General features: G+C 39.9%; 1 non-coding gene across 1 annotated transcript; it reads left to right on the top strand.

Moving 5' to 3' along the window:
- The first annotated feature begins 383 nt into the window (after positions 1-383).
- On the top strand, positions 384-490 carry LOC141636056 (small nucleolar RNA R71). Its single transcript, XR_012540696.1, has one exon. It is a non-coding gene; the product is annotated as a small nucleolar RNA R71 (small nucleolar RNA).
- The last annotated feature ends 15651 nt before the right edge of the window (positions 491-16141 follow it).

Raw genomic sequence — 16141 nt, forward strand, 5'->3', positions numbered from 1 at the left:
CCACAACTCTCACATACTCCATTTGGGATAGAAGATGTTACTACCATGGCATTGACATGTTGATGTTGCTTGAGTGATTGAGAGGCTTCATTCATCTTGGCTATGGCCTTCTCAAATTTCAAGTTCATTGTGTCAAAATGGGAGCTTAGTTGGGCACCCAAATCGACACTCAATTGTGTGACGGATTCAACTTCATGTCTCCCTCCCCTATTAGCTTTTCATGGCCTACTATATTGATAGTTGTGAACCGCCATCTCCTCTATCTTTGCCCAAGTTTGGTTGTCTTCTACTTCGATGAATCTTCTATTAGAACCCATGTTGAGTACATTCTTTGAATCTTGATACAACCCATTCCAAAATTGTTGGACTGAAACCATTCGCTTAGTCCATGGTGAGGACAAGAGCGACATGTATCTTTGAATCTTTCCCATGCCTCATATAGAGACACTTCATCTCTTTGCTTGAACCCGGTGATTCGGGCTCTTGGTATGTTGGTCTTATCCGGAGGGTAAAACTTCTTGTAAAAAGCAAGTGCTAACTTTTCCCGTGAATCAATTCCAAGAGTGGACTTGTCTAGGCTCTTCAACCATTGTTTTGCTGTTCCGATCAAGGAAAAAGGAAACAATACCCATCAAATTTGGTCTTGAGTTACCCCCGTTTGGGAAATTGCATCACAATAGTCACAAAAAGTCTCTATGTGTAGATGAGGATCCTCACTAGGCATCCCTCCAAATTGACTTCTTTCAACTAATTGTATAAATGTGTATTTTACAATGAAATTACCGGTTAAGTGTGGTGGTGTTGGAGTACCATTAGGTAGGTTATTCTCGGTTGGTACAGAATAAGATGAAAATGTAGGCATTGTAGGTTGATTTTGTTGTTGGTTTTGAATTGGGTTCTCCTCGCCTTGTCTTGCAAAAGGGTTGGTAAACTCAACACTATCCGTTTGGATGATACCAATGTCCACAAGTTCTCAAATACCCACAATTGTTGAAGTCCCTCTAACGGTTCTTCTAATATTTGTCTAAGTTCTTTCAATCTCGGGATCAATAGGCAAAAGACCGCCTTGTGATCTCCTACACATGTAAAAATCAAACAACTAGAAAACAATTAAAACTACCTTGAGGAGTTTGACTTCCCCAAGGTTAAGAAAGACACAACTAAAAACAACAAATGATAACAATTCAATTAAACACCGTCCCCGGCAACGGCGCCATTTTTTATTCGGTCGAAAGTTTGTCGTCTAAGCTCACCAATCAAAACACTATTTATAATCTCAACAAACTACTCTTAGTACAGCGGTATGTAAAGGTTGGATCCCAAGGGACGGGTACTGTATTGACTTACAGGTTGTCGAAAGCTATGTCTTTGGTGTCACAATTTGGGTTGAGGTTTGCAATCTAAACTACTTAACGAATTCAAGGTAAATAAATGAAAGTAAAGCAAAGCAAGCAAATGATATTTGTAAACAATAGATTAAAGTACTAGGGTGTCATGGGTTCATAGGAGAATCATGATAAGATCACATAATCAAGTTTCATAGATGCAAACAATTTATTGTTGTAGTGGAATCGAGGTAGTTTATTCTTAATTTTCGTAGGAAGTTTTGGATCTCGGAGCCGAGTCGTTCAAGATTTTACAACATCTACAAGTCGACTTAATTCTTCCTATTCAACTATATGCACGGTCTAACAAGCCTTGAGTTAGTTTATGTCTTACAAGTCTTGTTGAAAGGATAAGAGAATTATGCTAGATTGTCAATCAAGCATTTCATCAAGCATAACATGTGCATAAGTTGAAACTACAACAAGCAAGCAATCATATAAACTTATTATGTAAATATCTACCCCATGATTAATTCCCCTAATCCTCCATTAATCCTAGTTAGGAGACTACTCACTCATGATCATGGAAAACATTCTAACAATGGTGTCAATCATATTAACAAGTCTAAACATGATAAAAGAGTAAAACAATAAACAAGTATCAAGTAAAGAGTAGAGAAATTGTACCAACTTAGGATGATCAAATAGAAAGCAAAAAATAATAGAAGAAAACTCGATTGATTGATGAAGAGTTGTCAATTCTCCAATAATAACCCAATAATCTTCAACTTACCCAACTAGATCTAAGGATACTTGAACAATAATTAAAGAAAGATTAATGTGTAATTAAGCTAATTGGTTCCTATTTAATCTCTAATGTGGTGTGTCTAATTCTATTACAAAGGGGTATTTATACTAAGTACAAGTATTAGGTTAACTAAGGGCTTAAATAACGATTAAGCCCCATAAAAGAGGATTACTGCCATGCAAGTCCTGCTAGGAGACGCACGACCTGCTGCTGTAGCCCGCTCATGCTGAATCAAAGGACGCTCGACCTGCCTTGGGGACGCCCGGGAAGAGTATTGGGGGGGGGCCGCCCGTCCTTCCTCGACCTGCCTTGGGACGCCCGGAAGAGTCTTGGGGGGGGGGCACCCGTCCTTCCTTTTGGGACGCTCGGACTGCTTCTGGGACGCCCGTCTTAAAGGTCAGCTTGCCTTCTTCTTCATTTGGCTGCCTCATGATCCGTGTGAATCATTAAGGAGCCGTGGGGGTCCTTCATCATTGCCCGAATACTTGTTTTATTGACTTAGGCCTTTAGTATTGGTCTCCTCTTTGTTGCTTGGTCGTTAGATGTGATCCATTTAGATCCGTTTTGCTCCATAAAAGCAAGGTTAGCATTCCTCTCTTACCAAGGACACAAAACTTCATAGAATATGCAAAGTGGGAAGCTAAAGATAAGAAACGACCCTAATACATGCAAGAAATCATAGGAATGAGGCTAGTTAGGGGAATAAATGTGCGTAGATATGAGTCACATCAGCTCACTTATATTGTAAAGGAGTTTTTGATCATACCCCTTGTGTTATCCAGGGTAAGCATGATATTGCTAAGAAAAGAATGAGTTTTAAATACTACAATATGTGGAGTCAGTATCCTGATTTAAAGCTGATTGTTCAGCAATGTTGGGATAGTGAATGGAATGGTACAAGAATGTTTAACCTGATTAAAATGCTTAAGAGTTTAAAATGGCCACTTAAAAACTTGAATAAAGAGGAATTTAATGATGTTGAAAATAATGCTACTAGGGCAAAGATGTATTTGGAGTATCTTCAAGATAAACTCAGAGGATAACCTCAGAATCCTGAGCATATTCAACAAGAACTTGAGGTTGCTAGTAGTGTTAGATATTTGGATAAATCTTGTCATGAGTTTCTGGTTCAAAAATTCAAAGCTACATGGGTTGAGAAGGTGATAGCAACACAAAGTAGTTTCACAGCATAATCAAAGGCAAGCAAGTGAGAAATAAACTTATAAAGATTGCAGATGCTACTAGTGTGTCATGTGTGAGGAGACTGAGTCTATCCAAGAGGCTTTTCTATCCTAATACCTAGCTTTATTGGGTACTTCAAATGACATTGTTAATGCCTCTAAGAATATGGTGCAGATGGGAAAAGTATGTACTAGTTATCATCATAATGTACTGTTGGTTCTAATTACTAATGAGGAGACCAGGTAGGTGGTGTTTTCAATCCCTAATCATAATGCAGCAGGGCCTGATGGTTATTGTAGTGCATGTTTTAAGGATGCATGCGACATAGTGGGTAGTATAGTGACTGAAGCCATTAAAGATTTCTTCTAATGTGGTAAGCTTCTTAAGCAGCTTAATCATACACTGATTACCCTAATCCCTAAATTTGAGCTACCATAAAATGTTACTCAATTTTGACCAATCTCCTGCTATAATGTGGTCTATAAGTGCATTTCCAAGATTTTGTGTAACATGCTTTCCTCTTTTTTACCAAGTATCATTAGTGAAAATCAAGGTGGTTTTAGTCAAGGGAGAAGGATAGATAAAAACATCATTATTTTCCAATATGTGGTTAGATGCTATAACAGGAAGTCAGCGTCTCCTAGGTTTATGCTGAAGGTTGATCTTAAAAAAGCATATGACTCAGTGAGCCGGGATTTCCTGAGCAGATGCTGACTGCCTTGCATTTCCCACAGAAAGTTATCCACTTAATTATGGAAAGTGTGCATACTGCTACTTACTCTTTAGTCTTGAATGGTGAGGTGTTTAGACATTTCAAAGGGGCTAAGGGCTTGAGATAGGGTAATCCCTTGTGTCCACTTCTTTTCATCGTTGCTATGGAGTATATGAGTAGAATCAAGAACTATACTACAGACATTATGCCATTTAAATATCACCATATGTTTAGCCAGCTTAAACTATATCACCTTATGTTTGCTAATAATGTGTTGTTATTTTGTAAGGGTGATGTCAATTCTATTATGGTTTTGTTGAGATATATTTATACTTTTTCTCGTGCTTCTGGCCTTCAAATGAACTCCTCAAAAACTAATGCTTACTTTAATGGGGTTCAGACATGGGTAAAGCAAGACATTATGCAGGTCTCTGGTTTTATTGAAGGGCAGATGCCTTTCAAGTATTTGGGAGTTCCCATTACTTGTGGGAAAATGACTAAGGCAGATTGTATTGTGTTGGTAGAGAAACTGATTACAAAAATTAGGACCTTTGGGACAAAAAAGCTATCCTATGCTGGTAGATTGGTGCTGGTAAACTCGATTCTTAATGCCATCTATAGCTACTGGATCAATATTTTCATCATTCCAAAATGGGTCCTAAGTAGGATTAATTCCATATGTTGAAATTATTTATGGGATGGCAATGTTGACTACATCAGGGTCCCTCTAGTGAGTTAAGAGAAAGTGTGTGCTCCAAAGTAGAAAGTATAGATACCCAGTATCTATTGAATCCCCAACAAACACCCGATGATTATCAGACTACAACATGCTTAGGAATCGCTACGTTTTATCGACAGTTTGTATAACTATACGTCGGAAAACTCAAAACGATTTCGAAACCAAAACATTTTCAAAACTTTTCAAAAGTACCTGGAGTGTTTTATGCACGACGACGAGGGTGCAATGACACTAACTAAAGTTAAAACCGACACCGGACCAAAAAACCGTCTCAAAATTCAAATCCCGACTCCAACAACGAGTCAAACACAAAAAAACAAACACCACAAAGCTTCCATGTTAAGTATACACGGTATACTTGATGGTCAAGTACAACAATCATGCCATCCAAAACCTAGGAAAAAACAAATCATGATTTCAAATGCGTGATAGTGACAAGATATCTCGAAGACCCGCGAAATGGGACTCGCCTCTTCGAGTAGCCTATACGACCACGTCGCTGAAAATGCACAAAACCACACAATCCTGTATAAATACTCCTCAAATGCCACCATTTGAAGGTACGCGAGTGTCCTCCCCCTCATTTCTCCCTTAAAAGTCTAGACTCAACTTCTTAAGTCACAAACCGACACGTATTTTCGACCTAGAGATCGAAAATACGAGCCATAAACATTGTTTGTTACCGTCATCGTGCATTAAATCAATTGACCGACCATTTCGACCATCTAGACAATCACTACACAAAACACCACTCTTGACATTGCTAAAACGGTTTTCAACCGAGTTTTCCGACTTAACAAGTTTTTACACTTCCGCCGATTTCTCGCCTACGACCTAGCATGTAAGTATGAGGGTGTAATTCAACCTCTTCTTTCATGTCTTTTTATCTGTTTTTATGACCTTAACATGCTAAAACATGCATAACATGGTCCAAAATACGGATCGAATGAGCCAAAACCGAGTTTTGACCTGAAACAGAAGCCCCTAGTTACAACTAGGTGGCTCGCGCCTAAATGGGCTGTCCAGGTCAGAACTCAAACGTGTTTGAGTTCATTCTTTCCATTTTCGTTTCATTTTTACAATCGGTTTTTACCGTTCAAATTTTTTTTATGATAAATCTTTTAAACCATAAATTATGTCCACCCTTGGTTCTTTATACCATGACGGTTTAAACCGTGTTTCAGTGATAATATTTGATTAATTACATTTTAAAAGTTATCTTAAAACCTTTTATTCATTTTTTTACATTTTCAAAAACAACCATATTAGTTATACATGCATAATTATTCTTGGTTCCACATACCATGTCGGTTTAAATCTGAGTACGATGATGAACATTGACTAATTACAAAACAATGAACTTAACACAATTAGTTCATAATAAATATTTTTCAAAACTATTCATGTCAAGCTTGCAAAACCGAACCTGACATCGAATATTATCAATACAATGACGATTATTCAAGTCTCGTTCTTCATATTGGAATAAAAGCGGTCTAAACGACCTTTTCAACAAAGACGGTTTTAAATACCCTTTTACAAAGAACTTCATAAACATTTTCAACAACCAGGAGACATCCCTTTGGGTCGTCTGCTGCCTCGCACCTAAACAAGCCCACTGATTTCCAGTTTTCAAACCCGGGCATGCTCCTTTGCATCGCCCTAAAGCTCGCGCCTCAATAGGTTGCTTGATGCAGGTCCTGCTTCCTTTCCAGTACTTGTCTAAGACAATCTCGACTTCGGTTAACCCGAATAAGGGATGCATTTGATTTACAAAGTCCGCCTTTTACTTTGTATTTGCAAAACGCCTTTCTAAGACAAATGGATCACGTTATGCACCATAAAACCTAACTCGGTAAATGGATGTTTAATTTCCGTCTTGCATGCAAATCAACACTAAATCCAACTTGACATCAATTACTTGATATTTGGATAAACAACCAACATAGTAAACTCACATGTTAGGTTTAAACTTGTGGATGCGCATTCATGCATTTATCCGTTTTATCAACTTTTACATTCAATCAACCAAGATCGATCAGTAGAGGCCGCTACCGCGGGCGAGATTGGGTGTCCAATTAATGGGTTTCCCAATACGTACCTTCACCTCTTACTCAGAAACTTTGATAGTGGACTACCTTATCCAGGGCGAACGAGAGTCATTCTAGAGATAGGATGCTAATGATGGACGACTCCTTTATCTTTAGTACCTATGTCAAACACCGCTTTTTGCCTTCGTTGACCTAGGTATAAAGTGGATTCGAACGGTTTCCAAGCATCCCACAATTGCTTGGGGGCGACTGCGAACATCTCTAACTTCGTTTCGAGACCCTTGCCGTGACGAAACCGACCGATCTAAAAATATCCGGTCGAAAGCATTCAATACGCCACCGAGCGTGGCTTTCCAACCGCCGCACGTCCATAGATTGGATTGGCGCCGCGGGTGGCCTATGTCCACAGATTGGCGACCCCGCTGGGGAAAACTTGGACACTTGTGTCTTTGTGATCCCTAGATGGTGAGACTCGAACGAGGTCTTGGTTGAAATACATTAATTGATATTACGGTCATAATTCGGGTTCCTTGTCCGAGCCCACAACCTAACCTTTATCGACCAATTGCCTCGTCCCGTCAGCGTGAGTTTTCTCATCCCCGCATTTCGAATCCCGATTGAGTCAAGCATACCTTTGACGTTACACATTTCTTTTTCGTCAAAGAGCTTTTATTTCCTTCGTGCACGAGGCTAGGGCACCCTCCTTACACATTTTGTTTGGATTGGTATCCCTCTCGAAAATCAGGGATTGATCGTTTGGTGTGTAACCCACCCTTATTAAACCAAAACCTGTGTCAACATTATGCATAATATAATGAACTGCGAGTACTTATGTGCTATGTGGTCATAAGTCCTTCCGTGTCATTTCCAACTTTCAAAACACCCTTTTTGCGCCGTTATAATGGCCATTTCAAACCCGGTTTTCTACAACCGTTTCAAAAAAGCACCTTTTAAGGCCGTCGTAATGACGATTTTAAAACCCGGTGATGCGTGTCCAAAATATGATGTTTCACACTTTATTCTACACGCATTTCAGAGCTCAAATGTGCAATATATGCCATTATTTCCCTATTTTCCTCTACTTTCGTGTTTTTGTCTATTATTGCAGAAATATGAAGAATTGAGCGGAAATCGAGCCAAATCCGTCCTTAAGTAATTAACATTGCATTTGACATGAAGTATTGACTCGAGGAATGAGCTTGGTGCGCGTTTCAAGGCCTAAAGATAGCAAAAACATGGGTGCGTACGAGTTTAACAAGCGAAGAAGCACTTCACAATATTGCAGCCTGCTTCGGATGGCAATATCTCGAGTTCTAGAGCTGATAATCCAGTAATTCCAATTTGAGGTGAAAGCTTATCCTCTTAGCTTTCCAACGCCGCATAGAACGCCTGATTTGACCAAGGAACGAAGAAATGGCAGCTGTTTTAAGATCGGTGCGCGCTGCAGAATTCGTCAGAATGCACTCAGTCAAACAACTTTGGTCGATCGATCGATGCTTATGGTCGATCGACCAGAGCACGAGATCAGAAGCTACTGTTCAGTATAGGTTGGTCGATCGACTGAGCAACATGGTCGATCGACCACTCCACGAGCTGATACGAGGATTAAAAGACCGAGATTTATCAAGCCCATGAGTTATTAGGTTTAGGAATAATAGCTGCGTACTTTTCCTATATAACGCAGCATGAACATTGAGTTTGGCTATCAAGTTTTATTTCAGTTTTACATTCAGTTTAGAATAATTAGGGTTCAAGGTTTGCTTCGGTTTTGAATACAATTTGCTTGGATAATTCGGCCTTGTTCTTTTCCTTCACAATTCTACACGGTATTCTCTTTTTTCTATTTCGATATTTTGCTTATAGTGTTAGAATTGCTAGATCGATTTCCCAAAAGCCGAACTGTTGTTTTATGTTAATTGTTTCTTCCGCCGTTTTAAACATGAATTCAATAGTTAGATTTATCATTGATGTTATTGTTGTTACCTTTAGAATGAGTAGCTAAATAATTAGTGCTAGGATGTAGGCGAATTATAGTGTAGGCGGCGTAGAATAAATTGGACTGAATCGTATGTCGATCGATCGATCACTATGCGTGGTCGGTCGATCCGACCACGTGAGGTTTTCCTTTCGTTTTAATTGTCTTAATTCTTAATTCGACGAATCGAGTGCACACGACCAGTTGAATGTTTAGGATATGACTGACCCATTAGATCGAGAGATAGGGACATTTGTTAGATCACCAATTAAAATGACTAAACTATCTTTGAGATCGAAAGATAGGTAAAGTTTAGATGATTAGTCACTTTTCAGGACGAGAGTCGTATTAGTGATATTAGGGACTTATAGCGAGATCGAAAGATGCTATTTGTTAAGAGTGGACCGAGAGGACCTCTTTATTTCCCGCCTCATGTGTTTTGATTTAGACCTGTTTAGTATCTTTGCCGCGAAACTATAACGAACCGACCATCCTAGTACCTCTTTTATTCTTGATATTTCATTAATTTACTTTTCTTTTATTATTATTAGCTATAGACCAAATCAATTAAACCCCCACAACTGTTACCTTAGACCAGATTTAGACAATTGGAATTCCCTTCCTCCCTGTGGTTCGACTCGTGCTACCACTAGCTTCTGTTAGTTTAGCTCGGAATTATAAATTTTATTTTTGATACTAAAACGACGGTATCAAATTTTGGCGCCGTTGCCGGGGAGGTAGCGCTAGTTTTAGTTGTTTTTATTTTGGTCTGTCTTTAGCCTCAAGGGAAGACTGAGTACCTTGAGGCAGTTCTTACCTTCCTATTTAGTGTTGTTTCGATAGGTCCTATAGGTCCTATTAGCAGTACTTCAGGAGGATTCACCATGTTCCGTTCTTGGGAGCAGCAGGTGGAATTTTGTGAGAGATGTGGTGCTGAGGGGCATGATTCTGCTGTATGCCGAGCAACTATGGACCAAGTTTATGCTTACAGGCAATATAAACAAGGTCATTATACGCCGCCCCATCCGTACTATCATCAAGGCTTTCAAGAGCCTTCATATTCTTTTGCGCCACCTCCACAAATCCCTCTTCCCTCTAACGAGATAGCGGATCTCAAAGCTATGATACAAGAGATTTCGGCCAAAACTGCAGCATGGTTTAAATCAACTCACTCCCGAATGGCCGACCTTTCTTCTCTTCAACACCTGGAGACCGTGCATGCTATACGCGGTCATAATGGGTCGACCCCTGAAAGGCCTGCTATGGAAAGGGTAAGCCCGGAAATTAATAAAGATGAATTGGGAAGAGAAGAGGCTGAACTCTCGGAGCAGAAGAATAGCGTTAGGAGTAGAATTGCTGCATTTGAAAGTCAATCGACATCGCCTACTGCTGGTATTGTTGATAAAGATGAGACCGAGCAAAAAGAGACTTTGAATGCCATAACCCTGAGGAGCGGGTCTACTATTGCCGGGTCCGCTGTGGCGAAAGATGGGTCTGAAAAGAAGAAAGAAAAGGCGTCTGTTAATAATGGCAAAATAAAGACGACTAGCAGCATAGGCGGTCGATCGACTGCCTATCATGGTCGATCGACCGCCTTGAAAGAACAGTGGCAGAAGATTAACGAAGCAGAAACTTCAAACAACAGCAGGACCAGTCGATCGACTGACCATAATGGTCGATCGACCAGTCCCCGACTTTCCAGTGCTACTGTACCTGAAAACCTCAGTCGATCGACTGACCAACCTAGTCGATCGACCGAGGAAGCTGCTGAAGGTGCTCAGTTCCGTCCCCCAATGCCTAATGACTTGAGAGACCATTTGTTTCGGGGTACGACAACTCCGAAAATATTGAGGCAAGACCCGAGTGCTGATGGGTCAGTCCCAGTTCCAAGGTATGACCCCATGTCGGTTAATGGCTCACATTTGAGACGGTCTGAAGAAGGGTCGAGCTGCAACAAAGAGAAGGTAGTGGATTTTCAGGCCTAAATCCACTGATGCCGGTGCGAGAGACTTAGAGGAGAGGGCTAAGTTACTTCTTTCAGCCCCATATCCGGAGAGACTAGTGCCGACAAAGGAACAGGTATCATTTAATAAGTTTGAAAATGTTATTCGTAGTCTGAATGTACAGGTTCCTTTTCTCGAGTTAGTTAACCAAGTACCCGCTTATACTAAATTTATGAAACAATTGTTGTCCAAAAAGCGGTCACTTGAAACAGTGCACACTGTCGCACTTATCGAGGAGTCTTGCTCCTATCTGTCTCACACTGCGCCCCCTAAGTTAAAGGACCCAGGCAGTTTCTCTGTTCCTTGCAACATAGGTACCTTCTCAATTGAGAAGGCATTGTGTGACCTAGGAGCCAGTATAAGTGTCATGCCCTTGAGTCTAGCTAGGAAATTGAAATTGACTAGGTTTTCAGTTACTAGCATGACAGTACAGATGGCTGATCGTTCTGCGGTCCAACCTATAGGAGTCTTAGAGGACATTCCTGTCCAAATAGGGAAGTTTTTCTTCCCTATTGACTTCGTTGTACTTGATATACCCGAGGATGCTCATATTCCTATTATTTTGGGTAGACCATTTACGCGCACACTGCTGGTGCAGTTATAGATGTAGGCTCAGGGACGTTGACCTTTAAAGTAGGGAAACAGTCCATCGTTTTTACTCAGCCTGCTAAGAAGAAAGACCCCATGTGGCCGGTCACTTGTAATACGGTTTCTGAAAAGAAATCGTACTTTGTGCTTCCTGAATTGCCTATCCCTATTACTACTGCTGTGTTAACACCTCCGCTCCAAATTGGGAGCAAATTGGAGGAAGATCTGTCTATTTCTGATATTGCAGGAGCTGGTTTGGGGAAGGGTGAGCTGCAAGTTGCTCCAGCCGCAAAGAAGCCAATCATTTCAAGGGGTGGTCTTGGTTGCCTGAGCTATGGGACTGATGAGGAAGTGGATGACGAGCCGGTCAAAGCAACGAAGTCTGATTTGGATTCTGACGAGTCCAAGGAAATCCTTGATTGGGGAGATGACCAAGTTGATCCATTGAGTTTTGCGGATGTTGGGGCTGAGAAGAGTGCAGCTGAGAAGATGAGCACTGCTGAGGCTACCTCATGTAGCCAGAAGCCGACGAAGTGGGCCATACCGTGGTCCTTCTTGATCAACTATTAGTTGATCAAGTTCGTTATAAACTTCATTTTATTGCTTTCGAACTATTTTCTATTGCTTTTGTGTGCGCGAAAACTTCGCTTTTACTTTATTTGCTTAGGATTTTAAGTACTTTAGACTTCGTTCTGGGTTTTGCGCAATTTTGGGCGCGTATTATTGTGCATTTGCAGGTATTTCGAGCTTGTTAGCTCAAATCATTGAGCAATTACGAAGAAATAAGACGCTGCAAGAAGATGAATTCGATCGATCGACCCATCATGGTCGATCGATGAATTGCAGTTTCTGAAGCTCTTTGTTCATGCCACACCTGGTCGATCGACTGCCTCTTTAGGTCAATCGACCACTGCTGCTGCTATATTCGTTCACGACCTCTCCCCTGCTGTGTTTGGTCGATATGCGGACTTAAGGGAGTCTTCTACTTCACTTTATTTTTCCGTCGAATTCTCTATTTCTTCTACTGTCTCACCTGTGCAAAATTTTTCCGCTTTAAAATTGTTTTCTTTGGTCTTATGCGTGGTATTTTCTATCTTTCAGGCACTCTTGCTGGTAGCACTGCTGGCTACTGAAACCTCCTAGCTCACGCTGGTTTGGGGAGGTTTCCTTTGCTGCGCTTAAAGTCTTGTGAGTTCCCGATTTCCACTTCATGTCATATTTATTTATTTCGTTTACGCAAATTCTCATTTCCCTTTTCTTCATTACATGATTTTGCACAATGGGGACATTGTGCGATTTGGTTTGGGGAAGGGTTTTGCGTCGCATATCATTGTTTTGCATTCACGTTTACTTTTGTTTTGCATTGTTTATTTCATTTCATATATATACAAAATTCAAAAAAATTGAAAAATTTCAAAAAATTCCATAAAATGCATGTTTATTTTAGCATATAGGTCGAGTCGGAACGGTAGTATTTCAAGGATGATATTGCTTTTTGCACCTGTTTTGCCTGAGCCTTGCTTGACTTACATGTTATTAGTAGAATCGTAAATGCATATCTACGAGTTTTCGTTACATTCTTGCTGAACTTGAGACTTGACTTGGATTTTTGGCAAGCTACATCATATTTCTGAGTATTAGAGCCTATAACTGGTGACATCTATGACCAGTTTATCTAGGAATGTGAGTAGTACTCCTTATGAGACATGTTTCCTTAATTTGCATAATTATGAACTTGATCTACTTAATACCTGTATGCATTCGGTTTGTGGTTTGTTGACACATGTGGTAGAGGTTTCCCTTTCTTATTTTGCCCATGAACCTCACAGAGCCAAATTTAGCCTTTTGTCCCTTAACTACATCCTATATCTAGCCTGCCTTTGTCAAGCTAGTAGTATTAGTTTTGGGAATGTGTTTATTTGCGGTTTGGTTATATGCTCATTTTGAGATGATGTTGGGAAGACGAAAAAAGGAAAGAAAGAAAAAATAGAATTGAAAAGAAAAAGAAAAGAAAAATGACTCGAAAAAGAAGAAAAAAAAAAAAAAAAAAAAAGACGAGTGCTGTAGAATCCGGTCGATCGACTGACCATATTGGTCGATCGACTGCATCCCGAGAGAAAGAAAAGTTCGGAAAAAATCACATGTTGCAATTGTTATGATTTGGTGATTTCCACTCCCATATTATCATTTGTATTCTTTGGGGAGTCAAATTTTGTGGAGATTGTGAGTTTTGTGCCTTGAATTGGCACCGTATTGTATCATTTACATTGAGCTTGAAGTTGGGATTCGTCTATAGTTTGGATTGTAGTACTAGCTTGGCTTATTACTCCTCATATCCAAATTCATTTTAGCCCCTTCTTACCCTTTACCTCACATATCCATATATACCTCGGCATGTGTCATGGTCATTTGTTGGTTGGAATGCATATGTACGGTCATAGAGATCATTTTCATATTTTATTGCTGGCATGTCTTCATAGGTCGTAGTTAGGTGAGAGTCTTTACAAAATAAATTCTTTCTATCCTCTTATATATTCACCTTGTTCTTATTTGAGTGATTTGAGCGACCCGTGAGAGTCCAATTTGACAAGTCTCTATGGTTGACGGTTCAGAGCTTTTAATGGCTTCATAATTCGTTTGCATGATTCACATTGCTAATTGATTGTTGGTTGTGCATTAAATTGGTTTAGGCTTTACATATTGCAATTCGCTCTGAGACTGAACTCGTTCCATTAGGTTTTAGGATCGAGTCTAGTTCTTGCTTGGGGACAAGCAAGGTTTGGTTTGGGGAGATTTGATGCGTGTCCAAAATATGATGTTTCACACTTTATTCTACACGCATTTCAGAGCTCAAATGTGCAATATATGCCATTATTTTCCTATTTTCCTCTACTTTCGTGTTTTTGTCTATTATTGCAGAAATATGAAGAATTGAGCGGAAATCGAGCCAAATCCGTCCTTAAGTAATTAACATTGCATTTGACATGAAGTATTGACTCGAGGAATGAGCTTGGTGCGCGTTTCAAGGCCTAAAGATAGCAAAAGCATGGGTGCGTACGAGTTTAACAAGCGAAGAAGCACTTCACAATATTGCAGCCTGCTTCGGATGGCAATATCTCGAGTTCTAGAGCTGATAATCCAGTAATTCCAATTTGAGGTGAAAGCTTATCCTCTTAGCTTTCCAACGCCGCATAGAACGCCTGATTTGACCAAGGAACGAAGAAATGGCAGCTGTTTTAAGATCGGTGCGCTGCAGAATTCGTCGAATGCACTTTGTACAGCAACTTTGGTCGATCGATCGATGCTTATGGTCGATCGACCAGAGCACGAGATCAGAAGCTACTGTTCAGTATAGGTTGGTCGATCGACTGAGCAACATGGTCGATCGACCACTCCACGAGCTGATACGAGGATTAAAAGACCGAGATTTATCAAGCCCATGAGTTATTAGGTTTAGGAATAATAGTGCGTACTTTTCCTATATAACGCAAAGATGAACATTGAGTTTGGCTATCAAGTTTTATTTCAGTTTTACATTCAGTTTAGAATAATTAGGGTTCAAGGTTTGCTTCGGTTTTGAATACAATTTGCTTGGATAATTCGGCCTTGTTCTTTTCCTTCACAATTCTACACGGTATTCTCTTGTTTCTATTTCAATATTTTGCTTATAGTGTTAGAATTGCTAGATCGATTTCCCCAAAAGCCGAACTCGTTGTTTTATGTTAATTGTTTCTTCCGCCGTTTTAAACATGAATTCAATAGTTAGATTTATCATTGATGTTATTGTTGTTACCTTTAGAATGAGTAGCTAAATAATTAGTGCTAGGATGTAGGCGAATTATAGTGTAGGCGGCGTAGAATAAATTCGGACTGAATCGTATGTCGATCGATCGATCGCTATGCGTGGTCGGTCGACCCGACCACGTGAGGTTTTCCTTTCGTTTTAATTGTCTTAATTCTTAATTCGACGAATCGAGTGCACACGACGAGTTGAATGTTTAGGATATGACTGACCCATTAGATCGAGAGATAGGGACAGTTGTTAGATCACCAATTAAAATGACTAAACTATGCTGAGATCGAAAGATAGGTAAAGTTTAGATGATTAGTCACTTTTCAGGACGAGAGTCGTATTAGTGATATTAGGGACTTATAGCGAGATCGAAAGATGCTATTTGTTAAGAGTGGACCGAGAGGACCTCTTTATTTCCCGCCTCATGTGTTTTGATTTAGACTGTTTAGTATCTTTGCCTTGCCAAACTATAACGAACCGACCATCCTAGTACCTCTTTTATTCTTGATATTTCATTAATTTACTTTTCTTTTATTATTATTAGCTATAGACCAAATCAATTAAACCCCCACAACTGTTACCTTAGACCAGATTTAGACAATTGGAATTCCCTTCCTCCATGTGGTTCGACTCGTGCTACCACTAGCTTCTGTTAGTTTAGCTCGGAATTATAAATTTTATTTTTGATACTAAAACGACGGTATCACCCGGTTTATACAACCGTTTCAAAAACACCTTTTTAGGCCGTCCTAATGACGATTTTCAAACCCGGTTTCTACAACCGTTTCAAAAACACCTTTTCATTCCGTCGTATTGACGATTTTCAAACCCGATTTTCTACAACCGTTTCAAAAACACCTCTTCATGCCGTCGTAATGACGATTTTCAAACCCGTTTTTCTACAACCTTTTCAAAAAAGCACCTTTTTAGGCTGTCGTAATGACGATTTTCAAACCCGGTTTTTT

The sequence above is a fragment of the Silene latifolia genome, chromosome Y (assembly GCF_048544455.1).
Source record: "Silene latifolia isolate original U9 population chromosome Y, ASM4854445v1, whole genome shotgun sequence".
Lineage (NCBI taxonomy): Eukaryota > Viridiplantae > Streptophyta > Magnoliopsida > Caryophyllales > Caryophyllaceae > Silene > Silene latifolia.